The sequence below is a fragment of the Desmodus rotundus genome, chromosome 7 (genome assembly GCF_022682495.2).
Source record: "Desmodus rotundus isolate HL8 chromosome 7, HLdesRot8A.1, whole genome shotgun sequence".
Lineage (NCBI taxonomy): Eukaryota > Metazoa > Chordata > Mammalia > Chiroptera > Phyllostomidae > Desmodus > Desmodus rotundus.
Window position 1 is genome coordinate 9,473,647 of NC_071393.1, and position 22,822 is coordinate 9,496,468.

A 22,822-nucleotide genomic window follows, 5' to 3' on the forward strand; every position below is an offset into this window, starting at 1 on the left:
TAATAAAGATTAAAGCAGAAATCAATGAAACAAAACAGAAAAACAGAAGATCGATTAAATCAAAGCTGATTCTTTGAGAAACATAATCAAATTTATAAACCTCTTGCCAGACTGATCAGGAAAAAACACCAGAAGACACAATTTCCAATAGCAGGAATGAGAGAGATGACATCAAGATAGATTTTATAGATATAGAAGGATAATCAGAAATTATTATGGAATTATGAAAATAAATTCAACAACTTAGATCATAGAGACAAATTCTTTGAAAGACAAACCATCAAAGTTTACCCCAGAAGAAACCAATAACCTAAATGCCTCTGTATATCTATTAAAATAATTGAATTTGTGATTTAAAATCTCAGTACAAAGAAAACTCCAGGCTCACATGGCTTCACTCATAAATTCTACCAAACATCTAAGGATAATTCAGTACTAATTCTACACGTCTTCCAGAAAAAGGAAAGGAGAAGTATTTCCTAAAACTCATTCTATGAGGCCTTCATTACCCTGATTTTAAAGCCAGACAAAACATTATAAGATAGACAACAACAGACCAAGATTCTTCATGAATATATGTACAAAAATTCACAACAAAATCTTAGCAAATAAAATCCAATACTGTATAAAATGAGTAATACATCATGACTAAGTGGGGTTTATCCCAGCAACGCAAGATTGGTTTAACACTCAAAAATCAATGTAACGCACCATATCAACAATCTAAAACAAAAGCTAAACAATCATCTCTAAAGATGCTAAAAAAGAATTTGACCAAATCCAAAATTCATTCCTGATTAAAAACTCTGAGCCACCAAGGAATAAAGGGGAACATCCCACTGACAAAGGGTATTTATTCATCTACAGCTGATGTCAAGTGTAACAGCATAAGACAAAATGCTTTGTTCCTAAACTAGGAATAAGGCAAGGATGCTGCTCCCAACACGCTCTTCAACATTGCACTGGATGTTTTAAAGCGCAACAAGGCAAGAAAAAAAATATGCATCAAGAATGGAAGAAATGAAGTAAGACATTGACAAAAACAACATAGTCATCTAGGTGGAAAATTCAACGCAATCTACAAAAAACTACTAGAACTAGTAAGTGAGCTTATCAAAGGTGCAGAATACAAGATCAGTATATAAAATAATTATATTTCTACAAAGGAACAAGTGGAATAAAAATGTAAATATCACAATAGCATAAAAATATGAAATATTTAGGGATAAATATAACAAAGGATGTGAAGGACTTGTACTTCAAAAGCTAAAAAATAATGGTGAAAGAAATGAAAGACATAATGAACTGTAGCTATGGATCAGAAGACTCAATATTGAGTTTTCTTTAGAAGCAGAAATTGAGAAGCTGATTCTAAAATTCACATGAAAATGCAAAGGGTTTGGGACTACGAAAACAACTTTGAAAAGGGAAGATAAATTTGTAGGGCTAACATAATCTAATTGCAAGATTTATCATAAGTCTATAGTTATCAAGGAACTAGAAACAAATAAATCAATGCAACGGAATAGAAAGTCCAGAAATAGAACCATACATTTATGGACAAATGAATTTTAATAAAGTGCAAAGGCAATTTCGTAGAGAAAGTCTTCAACAAATGATGTTGGAACCATTGCCTATACAAATTCAAAAAAATATTATCCATACTAACACCATATACAAAAATTAATTCCAAGTGGATTATAGAACTAAATGTGAAACCTACAACTAAATACATCCTTGAAAAAAACACAAGAGAAAACCTTTGTGAAATTGGATTAGGGAAAGAGTTCTTAGATATAAAAACAAAAGCACAACCCTAAGGAAAAAATTGATAAACTGACTTGATCAAGATTAAAAATGTATATTTTCTAAAACTGTTCAGAGAATGAAAAGATACAGATTAGGAGAAAATATTTGCAAACCCTATCTCATAATGGACTTACATCTATAAAATATAAAAAATCTTCAACTCAACAAAGTGAACAACCCAATGTGAAAAATGGGAAAAAGATTAGAATAGACACTTCACTAAGGAAGATATATGAATGGCAAATAAAAGAAAAGATACTTAATAATATCACTATTTACCAAAGAGATGTTCATTAAAATCCCAAAGAGATACTACTACATACCTATTAGAATGGCTACCGTTAAAGAGACAGAGTAGATCAGGTGTTGGCAGGGATGTGAAGTAACTGATCTCTCATATACTGCTGGCAAGAATGTGAAACTAGTACAAAAACTTTGGAAAACAGTTTGGCAGTTTCTTAAATACCGCAGTTAAACATGCATCTACCATCTGATGTAGCCATTCCACTCCTAGGTATTTAGCCAAGAAAAATGAAAGCGTACGTCCAAACAAAGCCCTGTACGCAATGTTCATAGCAGCTTTGTTTTTAGTAGCGCAAACTGGAAACGGCCCAAATGTCCATCAAAACACGAATGGATAAACAGTCTGTGGTAAATGCAGACAATGGAATGCAACTCAGCAATGAAACGAACTATACTGGTACATGCTACAACATGGATGAATCTCAAAATAATTATGCTAAGAGAAAGAAGCCAGATAAAAAAGGGGTACATACTTTATGATTTCATTTATTATATACAATTCTAGAAAATTCAAATTAACCTAACGAGGCAGAAAGCACATCAGTGGTTGCCTGGGGATAGGCTTGGGGATAGAGTTGGGATAAGAGAAGGGAGGGGTTAAAAAGGGGTATGAGGAAGCTTTTGGGAGTGTTGGATACATATATTCATCATGATGATGGCTTCATATATATATTCACTTATTATGACTATATCAATAAATATTAATAAATATATCAATAAATAACATATTGCATTATATCAGCAAGTATTAATAATGAACATGATATGTAAACAAAACTACATTAATAAATGATTAATAGAAAGATAAGTTAATAATTAACAAACATTGATACTATGTGATATATTAATAAATATTATATTTATAGATATGTTAAACATATGTTCTTTAAATATATTCAATTATTGTATGTTAATTATACACCAATAATATTGTTTTTAAAGGACACAATTAAAGACTGAAAGGCAAATAAAGTGGGGATAGTTCCTACAAAATATTTGCCAGTTACTCTTAATATCAGGGAGGTGAACACATACATATCCATACACCCACCCATACACTTGAAGGACATAAACAGGAAATTAAAAAATGAATAGCAGTGGGCATTAGTGATATAAAACATACATAATTTCACTAGTAATTAAAGAAGTAGAAACTAAAATAATAAGGCATCTCATTTCGCCCACCAAATTGGCACAGTAATAGAGAAAAAGATGCTTTTGTGTGTGTGTGTGTGTGTGTGTGTGTGTGTGAGGGCAAAAGGATACATAACTGAAAGAATAGAATGGGTACAGTCTTTACCCACTAATATCCTAAGAGGAATTTTATACGGGCCCATTTTTTTATTCTTGTTGTGTTTTGTCATAGTGAAAGGCGGGTGCAAGTAGGCAGCGCATAGGAGAGGTGCGACCCTGAAGATGGTAAATATGGCTTCTCTCACCTGCAAGTTCAGATTTCTTTGTGGACTTGTGTTTTATCTGAAATAAGTATTGGGATTTCAGGTAATTTTTTAATTTTCTTCTTTTTGTTAATGTGTATTACTACAACAAAAAATAATGTGATGATAGAAAACAACTTTAGCTCATTTCTTTTCACTAAGTAATTCTCTATATTGTAAACTATAATAGAGAATAATAAAAATCTATAAAGGAATAACTTGAACCTAAAAAGTTTTATAAAATAATATTTTAACCCAATTTTATTAATATTTTCTTTCCCTTTAATGCATTTTTCTTACAAATATAAAAATTAATTATAGAAAACCAAATGTACAATTGGTTCCCATTTTATATGAGAAAGCTTGGGTCGGTGGACGATACCTTTTTGTGTACGGCACAAAATACACTGTATTGCTCAAATTCATGTTAGCAGCAACCTTTTCTCCTCTTGTAATTTCGGTCTTCTGTATTTATGGTGCACCTATGGAAAGAGAAGAATAAAATACATAAGTACAGGAGCAAAACTAAAGAAGCAACAATCGATAACAAGGGAGCTTTAAATATTTACAAATAATAGTACAAAGTTAGAATTTTATCTTCATCTGTTTGTGGAAGACACACGTAAAAGCTCAAGTTTTCACAACAGAGACACAGGCTCCTCCTTCACAAGCAATACCAGGGAAACAAACGTGTCATTAGATTTTGGAATCCGTGTTGGGGCTTCCACTGGTTTGCTCGAGTCCAGGGAAACTCAATGGCGGCTACCGGGATACGGGACTAATCTGACAGCACACACTGATGCTACTGATGTCTGTCAGAACGGCTTACATTCTGAGCTGCTTTTCCAGGAGGCATGACTCTACACTGACTCACCTATCTCCCCTTTCCGAGGCTCTCCTATAATCAGTACCCCACGTTTTGGGAGTAATGATTATTCTTTATTATCTATTAAAGAGGTACATGCCCAACGTAGAAAATCTGGAAAATATATAGTACTATATGGAAAAAAAAATTCATAATCTTACCCAGGAAAAACTCCATTACCAATTTGGCATACGTTTCTCTAAGCACATATTTATTTCTTCATGCCCCTATTTATCTTGTTACACAGCTGAGATCGCATTTACACGTATAATTTCATAGACGACCTCTTTTATCTAACTATATTATAAGCATTTTGCCATGTCATCAAACACTATTCACAAAGACCATTTAATGACTACTCAATACATGTCTTATGGAAGAGCCATATTTCATTCATAACTGTTTCTCCACAATTTGAAAACAAGGCCATAGCCAACCCTTTGTTGAACTATTAAAATTTATTATGTTTTGAAGATCTTTGTGCATATTATCTATGTCTTAAGGCTTTTTTTTTTTTAATGGATTTCTAGAAAGGTATTTGTTGGATCAAAGAATATAACAATTTAAAACTTATGGTATTGAAAGAATTTTTAGACACTTGACTTGGAGCTGAAGGCCTCTGTGGTAGGGGGTGGGGTGGGGACTCGAAAAAAGATACCGGTCTCCATTTTCACATTTTTCCTGCGGAGGATATCCCAATCCCCACTCGTGTCTGGACTTACAAACTCGTCTTCTTCATTGCTTGTGTTATTCCCTGATCCTGTGGCTATGAGATGCCTTAGATTAATTGGTACCTAAAACTTGCCTGAATTCAGCATCACATTTTACTGAATCACCAACTAATCAGTAATTGTTATGTCTGTGTGTCTACCCTGCTAATCTAGTCTGACTATAGCTTCAACAAATGAAAATATTCCTTTTGCTATTATATTAATACTAGTTGCAAAACTTCTAAGACAGTAGATTTAAAGAGGCACTTACTAACATCCTCACATCCTGACTAATTTCAAATGCGGGAGATGTTCACTTCTAGAAATTACCCTCATGCTATGAACATCCATGCTTAGTATTTTTCTTCTCTCTAAATACTAATTTTTACATTATTTTCTTAAAATATGTAGTCTCCCATCTTCAGATGCATGCCTCTATCAATGTTCTAGAACTCTCTAAGGCTTCTAGGAAATTCAACTTTCTGAGTTTTACCATTTTTTTTCCTGCTAGAACCCTGCACATGTTATTGAGCCTGAAAACTATACTCTGAGGTTTATCCATTACACCTGAAGGATGTTCTCAGTTTCCTTCCATTTTGCCACCTCTCTTCTTTCTTTATAAATGTCTCTTTGGATTCCATGAAACTGTCTTTTCTTGTTTCTCCAAATTATTCCTTGTTTCGTTTATCTTCTCTATGATCTCTAAGTAAAATGTAGTCCTTGAAGTATTTGCCTGAAGCCCTCTGCGTGACTGCAAGCGGCTCTCCCAAGTTTTGCTCATTTAATGGTTTCATGTAACACGTGTCACCGGCAGTGCTGAGCTCTGTTCTCAGGTCCGGTCCCATGTTTTGAAGTATCTATTTGGCTTCTCCCCTCCATGGTTCACACACACCTCACATTAACTTTGGTTCTTCCCTTTCCCTTGCCCCAATTAATTCACAATTCTACTTCACACATTTCTTTTTTGTGATCTTCACCTTCCATTTCTGTTATTATTCATTATCCCTTTCCACTGCTTCTGCTTTCAGCCACTTATCTTTTCTGGAATTCGTCTTAAAAACACTGTTACCAGAATCATCTTCCTGAAGCACAGTTCAGGTAACATTGTATCTTTGCTCAAAAGTCCTTCATTCTCTCCCTATGGCCTACTTCAGCGAGCTGACATTCAAAGCTGGCCTCAAAGCATTACTCTAACCTAAATTCTAAACTCTATAATTAGGACAAAATGAATTATTGTACAGTTACATTTTCATAACTTTGTTTATGCTGTTGCCTCTGCCTAGAACACCCAAATCCCAGCCACCCTCCCAGTCCAGCTAAGTGTCATCTCTTCTATAACACCTATTTTCTCTCTTTGCTTCAGTTTTAGATACACACACATTAGTCCTCCCACTGGGTGACAAGTGCTTCTTCAGAGTAGGATACATGTCTAAACCTATGTTTGGATTAAACATTGTATCCTCCTGCCATGGTTTTTAAAATCCAGTTTTTGTTGAGATATAATTCACATCCCACACAACTCACCCATTTAAAGTATACGAGTCAATGCATGGTTTTTAGCACATTCACAAATACGTGCGACCATCCTAGTCAATCTCAGAACATTTCCATCACCACGAAAAGAAGTCCCGTACCTTGGAGCCATCACCTCCTTGTCCCATCCCTCCATTCCTAAGCAACCACTAATCCACTTTCTGTTTCTGTAGATGTCCCTGTTCTGGACATGCTATATGAACGGACTTCTACAATAATACTCTTACAATCATTTGTGTCCAAGTTTTTGTGTGAACATATATTTTCGTTTCTCTTGATTAAATACCTAGGAGTTGAACTGCCAGGCCCGTGGCATCTTCATATAGCAGACACTCTATAAAAGTCTGCTGAAATATCCTTCCCTTTTCATCCCAGTTTTATACTAAAAATTATCTTTCAATTCATCCTTCCCTCAAAACATAAGGAACATTTTTCCTTCCAAGGCGACAGCATTTTAATAATTAACTGAAGATGAAATAATATGCATGAAATTATTTTTTCCCTCTTCCTTGACCTCCTGCAAACTCTGGGATTGCATTTATAGTGAGAATGTAGAACTGTGCCAAGAATGCAGTATTTCAGGTCTTGGGCCCTTAGGCCAACTGAACAATCCAAATCCAGCTAGCTTATACTAGAAGATTTTATCAGAGACATGCAACCGAAATAATTTTCTTCATTCTTTAGTCTAAGAAAGGGGAACCTTCCAACAATGATAATCAAGTAAATTACAGACATTTTCACAGACATTATGACTTAGTATAAGGAAAATCACTTGTTGCCCTGGCCGGTGTGGCTCAGTTGGCTGAAGCACTGCCCTGTAAACTGAAAGCCTGCAGGTTCGACGCCTGATCAGGGCACATGCCTAGGGTGTGGGTTTGGTCCCCGGTCGGGGGATGTGCAACCAATTGATGTTTCTCTCCCTCTCTTTCTCCCTCCCTTCCCCTCTCTGTAATAATAAAGAAATAAGTAAATCTTTAAAAAATAGCAAAATGTTTTCCTATTTTGCTATATCTTACAGGGTAATCAAGAAAAGTTTCACTTCATGTAAGATTGGACTTCTATGTCATTATTTCTCTAAAGGCCCTTATAACACTTCAATAAATAGTGGTGGATTCAGTTCTTCAGGGGATGAAAGAGTAAACAAATTTGGGGATCTCTTTAAGAAAAAAGTTTTTACACAATTCCCACACAAATAAGTATAGGGCCTTAGAAGGGCTGGTATAAATGAGGGACTCTCAAACTTAAGCTTCATCTGTGTAAATTCCTATTATTTCATTCATTATCTCGCTCCCAGAAGGCAGATAAAATGTTCATTTTACAGCAGTAAAAAATGAAGTGAAAATAAGTGATAGGATTTTTTCAAAGTCAAGACTAAGTCCAGTGTCTTTTCTAATCTAGCTACAATACAACCTCCCATACAGGCTTGAAGAGAACTGTCTTTAAAGAAACGACTGTTTGGGTTAGCTGTTGCTACAGTCTGCTACTAACACTTACCTGTTATTCTGAGATAATAAACCCTTTTTATGGCACTTTCACTTTGGAAATGAAACTTTATGTCAGTAATTATATATGCCCATTGTGATCATTCATCACTCCATTTGAGAACTGGAAGGGAACCTTAGCAATTATCTCATTTCCACTTAGCCAATAATGCAGAAGTGGCTGGGGGTTACTGATTATCATAATAATTATAACCTTTAGACTACTCCTGAGTCAACTGACATTAAATATTGTGAAGAATACTCTTCCCAGTCACCTTTTTAAGATTTTATGTGTGCTAAAAAGCAAAAATATCAATTATTTTGGTTTCTTAAAGACTATTATTTCCCCCACCTCTTAAAAAAATAGATATTTAGGTTGAGAGACAGATGGGAAAGAAAAAGCTCCTTTAAAAAGAAAAGATTTTTATTTATTTTTAGGGAGCGAGGGAGGGAGAGAGGGAGAGAAACATCAGTCAGTTGCTTCTTGCCCGCTCCCAACCAAGGACCTGGCCCCCAACCCAAGCATGTGCCCTGACTGGGAACTGAACCTGTGACCTTTTGGTTTGTAGAACAGCACCCAATTCACTGAGACACACCAGTCAGGGCAGGAAAACTCCTTTAGATTTCTTGAATTTAACACTGAAAAATTTAGTTTTGTGTGATACTTTTAATATGAAGCTAGCAACTTGAAATCAATTATTCATCCATTGTGGGGAAAATGGTACTTCACCTGAGTTAAGACCAGTACAAAAATGGTGCTGATTTGTGTATGTAAATTCAAAACTATTCCAATAGATTTAACCAGGCTTTTGAAGTCTTCACTTCTTACTGTAACTTAATCATATGTACAGTGTGAAAATTGAAATGATAATTTACTCTTTAAAATAGGGTTTCTTAAACTTGATTAATATTTAGATTGCTTATAAAAAATTCTCACAGATCCCTAAGACTTTCTTAATTTTTTTAGTCATTCACTTTACTTATTCATGTATTCATTCATTCAGCAAATATTTATTAAGTGCCTAATATGTGTCTAGTACTGAACAAGGCTTTAGGTTGTTCCCTACTTTCATAGAGTTTATATGTATTCTAACAGAGAGAAACACATACCGTATTTTTGGACTATAAGACGCACCCCCCAAATTTGGGAGGAAAGGGGGGTACGTCTTATAGTCCAAAAAATATTGATATGTCAGGTATTGATAAGTATTGATATGTCAGGTATTAATATATATAATAAAGAACGATAAAATGAAGCAGGGCCAGTGGTCAAGATAGATCTCTCTGATGATTTGACAGTTGAGCAGACACCTGAAGGCTAAATGAACGGAAGGAGAAGCCCTGAAGATACCTAGCAAGGAAGAGTGGTCCTGGCAGAGAAAACAGCAAGATGCTTGGTGTTTGCCAGGAAAAGCCAGGCCGGAGTGGGTAGTCCAGAGTGAGCAATGGGGAGTATAGCAGGGGAGGAGATAGGGTCTTACATAACACCATTAAGACTTTGGATTTTATTGTAAGTCAGCTGGGAAGCCATTGAAGCATTTTGGGATAGAAGTGATTTAAGTATTTTAAAAAATCACTTTGACTACTCTGTGAAAACAAACTGTATGAGTGCAAAGTTTAAAAACAGGGAAACCTGAAATTAGCCATTACAAAAGTCCAGACAAGAAATGATGGTAGCCAGTGCCACGGTGGTGGTGGTGGTGTGGAGGTAGTAAGATGTTAAATTCTGGGATAGCTGAAAAGGCACAGCCAATGGGCTTTGCTGTTTTGATTGAATACGGAAGAGTGGTGTCAAGGATGAGTTGAAAGTTGTGGCCTGAGCTGCTGAAAGATGAAACTGCCCATTTATTCATAAACCTGTAATAAACTTCTTACAGCTTTTCTATAACTTATATGCAACCAATTCACGACCCCTCCTCAAATCAAAGCTAACAACACTGATTTAACATAAAGATGCTATTATTTCTGTTGATACAATAACCCCCTAAACAATTACGTCCCTATCCACTGTGTTTCAGCTTTTGTTGTAAGTTGTGATTACTTGTCCTGTGATGGCTTAATTCTCCCACCACTTTTCTCTGCCCGCATTCCCGGGGAGACTTCATTCATACAGCCTGCCTCGACGTCATCTGGCCTTCGAGTCCCACATCCATGCATTAATTCCACTTTTACTTCTATACTTTCCTGACACTTCACGACAACTACAGTGGCACCACTTGGCACCACTTGGCCTCGGGCTATGGTAAACACAGACTCTGCACCTTTAATATCAGCAAACCACAGAACTGTTTGGTGGTCATCCAGATGATCTGCTATGTATTTTTTTAAGGAGGTAATTATCAAAATGAATACATAATATTTAAACAACCTCATAGAGGATGTTTAGACCTATTTTCATGTCTTCACATCCCCAAGAGTCTGTGGATCTACTTGAAAACACTCTAGAATGGAGTCATATCTTACACAAGGTGGTTGGGTTGCAAAGATCAACACTTGAGGCCGAAACTGCAGACAATTCAAGTTATCCTTGAAAATCCCAGTCAGTACACCTGGTTTTATTTATAAAATCTTTTTAAGTACTTCTCATACACAGTTAAGTTTGGGAACCACTGAGCTTATCTAAAGAAAAAAAAGTCTATCTATAAAAAGATTCTTAACCTTTTTTGTGACATTAACCTCTTTGCGAGGTGAAGCCTATGGCTACCTTCTCAGAATCATGTTGTAAGTGAAAAAAAATCAACCACTTAGAATTACAAAGGAAACTAATTACACTGAAATAAAAAATTCAAAATATTAAACAAATTTATGATATAGCAATATATGTGTTTCTCTATTAGTTTATTTAGTGATGACAGCTAGTAGGAAGTCTAATATTTACAACTTCAACAATAAACATAAACAGTATTTTGAGATTTCTGTAACTGTTATATATTATAAAATATCTGTGACTGTTGACAAAGCCTCAGATATTACTAATACTTGTGTGGCTTGTTGTCAAACATTCATAAATTATAGAAAGTGCTAAATTTCAGTGAGAGTTTAGTAAACAAAAACAATATTTTCTAACATAGTCTGTGATCTACAAAAATATAGGCATTCCCACTACTCTTAGTTCTAGATAACCAGTATAAATAGATAAGGAATTCTAAAGACTTTATTCTGTTTTCTATTAAGCCTCTATAACCACTCTTAAAAAAAATTTTTTTAATTGACTTCATTGGGTTGACATTAGTTAATAAAATTATATAGGTTTCAAGTGTACCATTCTATAAGACATCACCTGTATATTGTATTGTGTGTTCATCATCCAAAGTCAAGTCTTGTTCCATCACCATTTATTCCTCCTTTGCCCTCTTCTATCTCCTCTCTCCCATCTTGTCCCTCTTATAATTGCTAACCTACTGTCTGTGTCTATGAGTTTTGGGGTTTTTTTTTTGCTTAATCCTATCACCATTTTCACCCAGCTCCCCAACTCCTCTCCCCTCTGCAGCTGTCAGTCTGTTTTCTGAGTCTATGAGTCTGTTTCTATTTTGTTCATTTGTTTATTTGATTCATTAGATTCCACATATAAGTGAAATCATATGGTATTTGTCTTTCTCTGACTAGCTTATTTCACTGAGCATAATACTCTCTTAATAAAAATTAACAGAATGTTGTGAGGATTAAATGAGATAATATGTCAAGTATGTAGCAGGTGCAGAACAAAGGTTTGCAAGATATGGATATAATTCTTACTTGATCACATCCATATAATATTCATTGTTGTTGAAAAGTTGTAGGGAATAATTTGGCATTTCCCAAAGTGGTTCTACTGAACAGCTTTCACTGGTAGTCTCCTTACTGTAGAATTTTACCTTACATAGTGGGAACTAGTTGAAATGAATGTATGATGCTGATCCACTGAAGTATTAAAGATAACAGTCACTACCAGGGTTTTTAGTTGCAAGTGATAGAAACCAATTCTGGTTAACTTAGGCAGAAAAAAAAGGTTATTTATAGGTGATATTATGACTTATAATGAGAAATACATATTTGGTCTCCATCCTGATCGTGGTGCAGAACTCCTAAAACTCAGCATTTCCTAAGTGAGAAGAGCAATAAAGGTGAGTCTTTTGTTATTCGTAACTAACCCCGGTCAACTACACTTGAGCTTATGTTAATGAGGTGACTTCTGGAAAGCCTCTAAGGATGGGGCTGGTTGCCAATGGAACCAGAACAGATTAGAGGGTTGGAATTTTCAGCTCCACCTCCCGACCGCTGGGTAGCAGGGCAGAACTGGAGATAATCAGCAATGGCCAATGATTTAATCAACCATGCCTGTGTCATGAAGCCTCTTTAAACTCAAAAGGTTGGGGTCCTGAGAGCTTCTGGGTTGGGAAATACATCCACACGCCCGGAAGGAGGCACACTCCAGTTCCCTAGGAGTAGGAGCTCCCGTGCTCAGGCCACTCTGGACCGCATCCAATGTACCTCTTCAGCTGGCTGTACAGCTGTATCCTTTATAATAAACTGGTAAACCTAAGTAAATGTTTCTCTGAGTTCTGTGAGCTGCTCTAGAAAATTAATCAAACCTGAGGAAGGGCTGTGGGAACCTCTGTTCTATGTATCCCGTCAGTCATAAAAGCACAGATAACTTGGACTTGCAACTGGTGTCTCAAGTGGAGGACGTGGAAGGCAGTTTGTGGGACTGAGCCCTTAACCTGTGGGGTCTGATGCTACCTCCAGGTAGACAGTGTCAGAACTGAGTTCATTGTTTGGTGGTGTTAGACAGCACATCCAAAGAGCCTCTCTTGCAGAATGGAACAGGAAGCTCAGAAAATGCGTAGGCCCCTGGAAGGGCAAAGCACAATCAGGATCACACACAGTACTGCCTGCTGTTGCTGTTGCTATTTACTTCTCTACTGGACTCTTTGCATCTTCACAGCTGCCAAAAATTGTCTCTGTTGTGCCCTGAGCCCTCAGGATTCAAAGTCCTGGGTGGGAACACCTGATTGACCAAAGTCATGTGCCAGCTGCCAGGCAACTAAGAAAGAAATATCTACTCGCACTTCTTCATATCCGTAGCAGGAGGAGGAACACTACCACCTCCTATGAAAGCAGAATAGTGTTCAAGCATTGGGCAGCCCACACTCTAAAAATTTACTCATTAATGACGAAGACCCACATCACAGCTCAGAAGATAAGGGCAAACTTGGATTTGGAGTGTTCTGGTGTTTAATTCTGTCTCCCTAATCGATTCCCTCTAACCTGAGTAGGTTTTATTTGTTTAAATTTCTTCTAAATGTACAAAACCTTTAATAAGAGGTATAGTGACCCCGAAGCAGTGCTCAACTATTCATTCAATCATTTATTAATTCAGCATCTACTTGACACCTGCTGTGCTTAAGACATCATGCTAGGTGCTAAAAAATATATAACACGGGTATGTGTTCACAAGAAACTCATTAGCTAGAATCAGTGAGTGTTGCAAGTACTATGGAAATTCAAAAGAGGGAGCGAGGATGTCTGACTCTCTAAGAAGTGGGGGATGAGAATGATTAGGTGATTGATGGCTTCACGGAAGAGATGGCGTTTGGATTGCTCTGTAAAGATCATGGTGAGATGTAACAGGGAATGGCGTGAGCAAATGCTTGGGGGTTGCAGCGTGTTTGGAATGGCAAGGAACTTTCGTTGTTCCGAAGGGACAAGATGTTTTGCAAACAAAGCAGAAGAGTCTATTGGGTCCAGATTGTCATAGAGCTTGAATACCATGCAAAAGATTCAAAGCTTTTTTTTTCTGTAAATGACAAAAACAGATTAAATTAGAATCAGGCTTCAAGGATAAGACTCTAACCACAATGAGTTATCACCTCACACTTGCTAGGATGGCTGTTATCAAAAAGACAAGAAATCAGTGTTGGCAAAGATGTGGAGAAAAAGGAACTCTATGAGCTGTTGGTAGAAATGTAAATGGGTGCAGCCACTATGGAACACAGTATGGAGGTTCCTCTGAAGATTAAACACAGAACTACCATATGATCCAGCAATTCCACTTCTGGGTGTTCACCCGAAGGAAATGAAAGTGCTCAGAAAGATATAGATGCCCCCATGTTCACGGCAGCACTAATTACAATAGCCAAGACATGAAAGCAACACAAGCGCCCAGTGGTGGAGGAACGAGTAAAGAAAATGTGGTATACACGGACACGGTGGAGTATTATTCAACCACAAAAAGGAAGGAAATCTTGCCATTTGCGACAACATGGATGGACCTTGAAGGCATTATAATGAGTGGCATAAGTCACAGAGAGAAAGACAAACACCCTATAATCCCACTTACATGTGGAATCTACAACAAAACAAAGCAAACAAAAACACCCCAAACACGTCCATACAGAGGACACACGGCTGGTTGCCAGGTTGGGGAAATGGTGGACAAACATGAGTGAAGGTGGTCACAATGCACAGACTTTCGGTTACAAAATAAGTAAGTCGCGGGGATGATGTTCGGCACAGCATGGTGACTGCAGTTGGCAATGCTGTATTATGCATTTGCAAATTGCTAAGGGAGTGAATCTTAAAAGTTCTTAGCACAAGAAAAAATTTTTGTAGCTATGTGTGGTAATGGAAGTTAGCTAGACTTACTGTGGTGATCATTTAGCAATATATACACACACTGAATCACTAATTTGTACATGTGAAATGAATATAATGTTATATGTCAAATAATGTTATATATCAATTATATCTCAATGAGAAAAAGAATAATAATGTAGTTGTCTGGCAGTAATATACAGGCTGGGCTGGAAACATTTTGTTTAAAAACATTATGTACACATCTTGGAAAAAGAATTGGAAAGAATCACATGCTAATAGTGATTATCTTTGGGTATTGGGAACATAGGCATTTTCTACTTCCTCTTTATTTTCTGTATCTTCTATCTTTTCCCCACTGAACATATATGACTTTGTGATGAAAAAAGTTAAAATGTTTTTAAAAGGCTGAATCGGAATAGAAGGCGACTAGAGCAGGGAGGTTGGGCTAGAGCTACCCCGTCAACAGCAGCGACGGGAATGACGGCCTTATTCTACCGTACTGGCAATAAAGTCGGAGGCACGTGGCAGATGCTGTGCCATGGCTTCAAGAATCTGGATGCAAGAATAACGTGGTAATAATGTCACATAGCCAGCAATTGGCTTTGTAGCCTGGAAAAGACGTGGGAGTCAAAGTCAGGGCTGAGGCTCTAGGAACGAGCGACAGGGAAGTTGATTATTCTATGAACAAAAATAGCAAATTTAGTAAAAGGAATAAACTTAATAGGAAACGATGATGACTGCTTTCTAGCCTAATTGACTTTTAAGTGCTAGGTGAGCATCCAGGTAGAGATGTGTTGCAAATAGAAAGAAATAGAGGTTGGCATTCAGGGAAAATAACACAGCTAGAAATTCAGATCTACAATTATTTGTACAAGGTAGATAAGAAACTCAAGAAGGAGCCATGGTAACTCAGGTGAAGAATGCAGAGAGAAGAGAAAGCTGAGAATAAAATCTTGGAGAAATATTCCAAAGTTGAATATTTGGTAATAGTGCATGTTAGATAAGTGCTAAGTACAATATAATCTTTCTATAATTAAGCATTCATTCAATTGTATAGATAATTAAAAGGTTAAAATGACTTCTATAAGTCTAAGTAACTGAGATGAGTAGTCAAAATAATACTATCAGAAATAAAATTTAAAATTTTATATAACTCTGGCTTTTGCATCATGTCAATTAAACACCACCACCAACAAAAAAGTCCTCTGTCTTTCTGTCTTTGGAAATGTGTTTTTAAACAAGCGCACGCACTACAGTAACACAATGAACCTGACTTTTTTCTTGGTCTTTTGGCTACTCAAAGCAATTTCTAAGGTTCCATTTCAACCCTAAGAGTCTATGATCCCGTCATGCTGCTTGGTTTAAAATCTTTTATTCCAATTCACACACACAAATGCCCTGAGTGCAATATAACTAAAATTCCCAACAATCAATTTCACTTTAATTGTCCCAAAGTCCCATTAAAGAAAAACCCAGATATAAACACCTTTAGCTTCTGCGAATTTTACCTCTCATTGGTCACCAAATATATGAGGGCACTGTGAGAGCCCTGTATTCACAACTTTGGACACCCTGCTACCAGCTCTGGAAATAACAGAACACGCAGAAATGACAGCTTTGAGGACAAACCCTCTTAGAGCTAATGAAGGATTATCTGACATACATTTTTTCTAACGTGTCACAGCTATTACCAAGTTCTTTTTTGGTCGTTTGTTTGGGACCATTTCTCTCCTGTCTCCACTTTGTTGCCCTGAAAATAACAATTTTTCTTAAGCACAAATCAGATTTAGGAATGCCAAAACTTCAAAATTAAATTGTATATACTTATATCTAAATTTACGTTTTAAGAAAAAGGTCTACTTGGTCTTCACTATGAACTGAAATGTGTCCCCCCAAAATTCTGATTTTGAAACTCTAATCCCAGGTGTGACTGACTGCATTTGGAGAGAGAGGAGGTAATTAAGGTTAAACGAGGTCCTTAAGGGCTGGGCCCTAATTCAATATGATTAGTGGTTTTACGGAAGAGAAAGAGAAAAGTTCTCTCCCCCCCTCCCACCTACTCATGCCAGGCCTTGAGTACACAGCTCCAAAAGGCAGACCATTCTGCAAGCCGGGGAGACCTCACCAGAAACCTGATCTGTTGGCATCTTGGTCTTGGACTTCCCAGCCTCCGGAAAAGTGAGAAAGTACATTTTTGTGTTTAAGCCATCTAGTGTCTGATATTTTGTTATAGCACTTAGGAGACTAAGAAAGAGCCTCCTTAAATTTTTGGACTAAGATTTGGACAATATTCAAGTGGCTACTAAATTAGTAGCCAAAATGGTTCCTTTTTCAGGTGGCTTAAAAAAAATAAAAACCAGATCCTTTGATAATTATTCTCCTTTCCAAAATATATCTTGCTAATGCAAAGAATTGGGTAGAAATAGTATTCTTTGAAATAAGAAAAAAGTTATAATTATTCCATTAGACTCCGCCTAATAACTTAAACACACACAAATAAGGTGACTAGAGTACACATACTAAACTGTAAAATCTTGACCTAAAATCTGTTTCCAAAGACACTTTACATTTATTTGATCTTTCAACAATACCGCCTGCCTGCCTCTTAATTTGAACCTCAAATTCTAAGTTCCACAAGATATAAGTGATTACAAGTACTTTCTTGTTCGGGTATTTAAAGCAATTTCTTTATCCTTGAGTAATTTACTTTAAATTTAGAAGCTGAATGAACCCTAACAGTTCTCTATAGTGCTACCTGATTTTAAAAACCCTTTATAGCTGTTTATGAATGAAATCCATCCTCTATACTACTGACAGCATTATCAACCTGAGAGTAAATCTGACCCTGCCGTTCTCCAGTTTTGAAAACCCTTTAATCCCACCAGGTACAGGATATCACATCCAGACTCCTTGTAGAGAGATGGCAAAGGAAATCCTCTGTGATCTGTTCCTTATCTGCTCTTGAACCCCGTCCTTAGGAACCCTGAGGCCTCGCCCAGGGAGGGCACACTAGCTATCTCGAACTACTTCCGTGGGATATGAAGAAGTAACTGTTGGCAACCGCTTTCTTCTTCCTAGCTAACTAGAATTTGTTCAAGATGCTGCTTAGATAGTAGCGCTTGGGGGAAACTTTCCTGACGCTGGCTTTCTTTTCATGCCTCGGAGCTTCATATAGGGCTCCTTCTTGATTGGAGATCTCGGTGCAAATGTTATCACCTGCAGAGGCCCACCCAGGCCCCCCTTACTAAAGTACTTTTTCTCCCCCTCACTGAGCAGCATCACTCCGTGTACCACATAGAACTTAAACTTATATGAAGTTATTTTATTGACATGTTTGTATTTTTATTGTTTCTTCCCTGTCTCCCCTATTCACTGCTCTTACTCTCTCAGCAAATATTTTTTAAAGGAATAAAAGGAGATGGCCAAATTATGTCCTTATACTGGAATCAATCGGATGGTAAAAAGTGATGTGCAAAATCCTACTAAGAGCCCAAAAGAACAAGTGTCTATTCAGATAAAGCACACTGTTTAACGTGTAACAAAAATGTAATAATATTCAGGAAGGCAGATAACACAGTTGGTAACGTCAAATTATATGACCAAATATAAGGCACTTTTTATTTTAACTCAAACTATTTCTCAGAATCAGGGAGTCACTCCATATTTCAATCCTTCCTTACAAAGTTTCTCAAAGTCCAAGATACTCTCACACTTTCTTTTGAACAATAATAAATTATTAATTGGTAAAGATATATTAGCCTGAAATGACACAATTAATGCTACTTTGAATGCTTACAGAGGTCATGAAAAATAGAAGGGAACTTTAGCATCCATTCTTGAGGATATCGAATTGTTAAGACCTACATCGGTAATTCTCAAACTTTGATGTGCATCCATCACCTGGGTACCTGTTGAAATGCAGATTCTGAGTGTCAGTAGGTCCAGGGCCAGAGATTCTGTGTTTCTAATAAGCTCCCAGGCCATTGCTGCCGGTCCATGGACTTCACTTTGCATTGCAAGGCACAAGATGAAGTTGTAAACAGGGTTCTTCTGTCACTGTATTTTTATGATTTTAAAATGTATATATTTACATTCATAGGAAAGGAGAAGGGCATGCTAGGCAATTGAAAGCTGCAAAGAATATGGGAACCTTTTTTTAAAAAGGTTTTATTTATTTTTAGAGAGGGGAATGGAGGGAGAAAGGGAGAGAAACATCAATGTGAGAGAGAAACGTCGGTTACTTGTATGTACCTTGACCAGGGTCCAAACTTGCAACCCAGGCATGTGCCCTGACAGGGAATCGAAACTGCAACCTTTCACTTCCCAGGATGATGCCCAACCAACTAAGACACCCTGGTCAGTGTGAGATAGAAACTTTTTATAAAGCTACTATGAATTTACCCTCATCCACCCCATAAATTCAAGTCCATGTTTATAAAACCTGATTTTTTTCAAAGAAACACCTTTAATCAGAACCAACTATTTAAACTTAAATAAAAAAAAGAAAAAACACAATTTAAAATTTAATTTTCTATCTCCTATTTTCTAAATTGTTTCATTTTTTAATCAGTATACATAGAAGTGTTGAAGTTAGAAGGGGAACACTAATTTTGGTGGTAAAATTTAGGTAATTTTACCAGTCAAAAATGATTTTTTCCTCTTTTCTTTTAAAATTTTTTTATTTATTGCTTTTTTGGAGAGAGAGGAAGGGAGGAAGGAGAGAAAGAGAGTGGGAGAGAGAAACATTATTTGTTCCACTTATTTATGCACTCATTGTTTGATTCTTGTCTGTGCCCTGCCAGGGGATCGAACCCTCAACCTCGGGGTATCTGAATGATATTCTAACCAACTGAGCTACCCTACCAGGGTTTTTTCCTTTTTTAAAATCTTGCCATTTCTCAGGTCATTTAACTTGTACTATACTTTTTAAATATATAGTTTACATTGGTCCTAGGTTTTTGTTTTTTTTTAAAAGACCAAGTAGTTAAAGATTACATAAGATTAAATTCAAAGAATAATTAAACCAAAAAAGTTAAAATAAACCAAAATAGGATCCTTCAAATATATAAAACATTAAAATCAGCCCAAACCTTTGAAAAATATTCACTTGCTTCACCACTGTTTTTCCTCTCTTCATAGAGGCAAACCTTCTCAATGTAATACAAAACACTTAACAGATTCAAAACCTTTTGCCTTTTACAGCTATCTTGAAATAAGAATACAGTACCCATTAAAAAAAAAGATAATAGCTCATAATGGCAAATCAAAACAGGCTCAAAATGTGTTTGGAGATGCTTTTTATAGGTCTAAGGTACTACCGGTTTCTCACAATTTTGTGAACTATTATTAACAGAAGTCTAATGGTGCTCCGTTTAAATTACCAAGGGTTATTTTTTAAAATTTGAGTGTTTATTCTTTGTGGCTAAGCAAACAACCCTGTTACAGTGCAAACGTATTCCTGCAAGTCTCTGTAGAGGGAGGGAGCCGAGCTGGTTTGATAGAGCTCAATTTGAGGGCAGTGGGTATTTTTTGCTTTCTTTTCCATCCATCTCCTTTACCCTGCAATTAAAGCCTAATAAATACAAATCAAGTAGGATTTCTGGGCAAGAGCCATTTCAGGAGGGTATGAATAGCTGCTGTGCTAGTTCTAGAATATCAGTTGGGAAACATCATCAAAGGAAATCAAGGTGATTCCTTTGCTGATAAGGAAACTGTAAAGAAATCTCTTTAGAACTAGAAACAGCAAGCTCAGTAATAATGCCCTCCTGTTCCTCTGAACAACAACAATCTCCCCATTTGCTATTTAGCAAAGATTGAAAGAACAGGACGGGAAGCTCTAACGATGGAAGGTGTAAAAGAAAGCCTCTCTTCTGCTCAGCACTTTGGCAGGCATGACAATGAATTTGCATCCGTCTGAGTGGTCCCTTCCAAAAGTCTGAGGAAGTAAATGTGAGCTGAATATCAAGTGAGAAAAGAGATCATTCTGAGAGACTGTGTTGTTGGCGGCTGAGTACCACAGAGGTGAGTCACAAATCTAAGACTCACCCTAAATGAAGATGAATTCAAGTTAGTTTTCTAAATAATGTCGCCACATTAAATACACACACATGGAAAAACCTTTAGTACATTGAAGGATGTTTTGCAAGTTGTTCTTTTCTTCCTGGATTCTGCTATTTCTGTTCCTCAACAATTATGTGTATCCATGCTCTAATCATTTCCTCATTCTCCGCTCATCTTTCTCCTTCCTTAGGACCCTCCCTTCCTATTTTTTTTTTTTTTTACCTCTCTTATACAGCCAGAAAAGGACCAAAACCAGTTCTTCATCCAGGACTGATGTTTTGGGCTGTCTGACATTTTTGTGCCCTCTCCACTACTATTCACACCTGCCTGATTTTCCCAGGTTGCTTGATAAATGTTAGGTAGCACAAAGCCACAGGTGGCTGCAAATGTCACCATCAGGAAGGCTGGATTATAGTGACAAAGGAGGGGAAACATCAAAGCGAAATAGCTGATGGAAGCTAAAAAAAAAACAAGACAAACAAACAAACACCCTCTAGCAGTTAGCAGCAGAGTGCCTGACACAGAGGAAACTCCATAATAAAAGTTTGCTTAGGTGTTTTGTTGAAATTTTAAGGACCTTCCTCACCACAAGCAACCTAGGACTTTGTAGTTCTAAGCTAGGACTTCCCAAGGCTAGGAGAATTCACGTAGCAAGGACACTTTTATTCCCACTAAAATTTGTAGTTATTAAAGCTTGAAGTTGTGGTCAGAATATGTCAGAGTTCAAAGCATAAGAATGAGGGCATCAAAAGAAAGGCTGGAGATGATCATAGTGTAATCTTATTTTTTCTTCTCAGACTATCTATACCCTTTTAACTTTCACAGACCTATACATTACATATGAACAAAAGTTAAATTCAAAATGCCTCCTTTAGAATATTTCTGTGCTTTCAGATATCTTTCTAGTTGATGTCTTTTGTCATATTCTGTTCCTGCTCACTCATCTTGAAGTGGGGAAATTAAAACAAAGCATGACTTTGTTGCACAGATCAAGCAAGAAAATTAAAGTGGCCTGTGGCATCTTCTGCATACTAATCATATCCACATCCTATTGGAGGAATGGGAGGTGGGGGAAAAATATTAGCAAAAGGAAAAAAAATAGGTTGACAGCCCCAGGTCTCAGAATGAATGACACTGCAGGCTTTGTCACTGTCTTATGTCTACTACCAACAACTCCAGGCAGTTCAGCATGCTAGTTACGAACATTAATTCTGATGCCAGATTACCTGTATCTCAACAGTGGTGCTTCTGTCTCTGACTCACAGTATTGGTCAAGTAACTGAACCTCTCAGTGTCTCATTTTTTCCATAGGTAAGTAGGGATAATAAAAATACCCATACCTTATAAGTTGGTATAAGGATTATATGAATAGGCTACTATCACATGTTAAATCACTCTTAATAAACTTGCCAGCTATTATTGTTAATACAATTAAATGATAGTTCCTGTTTTCTATGTATATTGATACTCCTCTAAATGGCAAGTCCTTAAAGAAATAGGAAGGATACCTTTCAAATTCCTCAAAGTAGGTCTTATATTAAATATTCCATATGCTGCAGCCCATTCTTGAAGAAGACAACCACAATATTTACTTTCAGAAAGATGGATTGCCAACATGCAGATGCTTCGCATTGGACAAATCCAAAATGAAGAATACTGTGGCAGACCCTCCCTGTTGGTTACCTGCCTAACAGCCCTTTCTTCCCATTATTCTGCCCACAGAACAGTTTTCAGCCTTGTGATACAAGATAAACCTTAACAGGTATAAGCTAGTTATAGTAATCTTAATTGTCATTGCCAGTGACTGACCTTGGGGTAAGCACGTGACCCAGTTCTGCCCGGTGGAACCAAAGGGGATTTCAGCTTGAGGCTTCTGAATAAGTGTCTAGCAAAAACAAAATCTTCTCTTATCTGTTGGAAGAATTGGTAACTTAGCAGTATTTGTCATCATTTACCCAGTAGTAAGATCTTGGAAAACATAGTTTCAAATAAGTATTAAATTTCCAACAGCTATCAGTTTTTTCATGTATTTAAAATGATGAGACAATA

General features: G+C 36.8%; 1 protein-coding gene across 10 annotated transcripts in view; it reads right to left on the reverse strand.

The window, feature by feature from the left end:
• The window catches only part of TAOK3 (TAO kinase 3), a 141,349-nt gene that overhangs the window by 74,873 nt on the left and 43,654 nt on the right, over positions 1–22,822 (reverse strand). For 7 of the 10 annotated variants that reach the window (XM_053927987.1, XM_053927982.1, XM_053927983.1 and 4 more), the window contains one exon: positions 3,931–4,030. The gene's annotated coding sequence lies outside the window, so the exon portion shown is untranslated. Of the gene's footprint in view, positions 1–3,930; positions 4,031–22,582; positions 22,685–22,822 lie in introns of all 10 variants that reach the window. The other 3 variants (XM_053927989.1, XM_053927984.1, XM_053927985.2) reach the window with 1 other exon arrangement.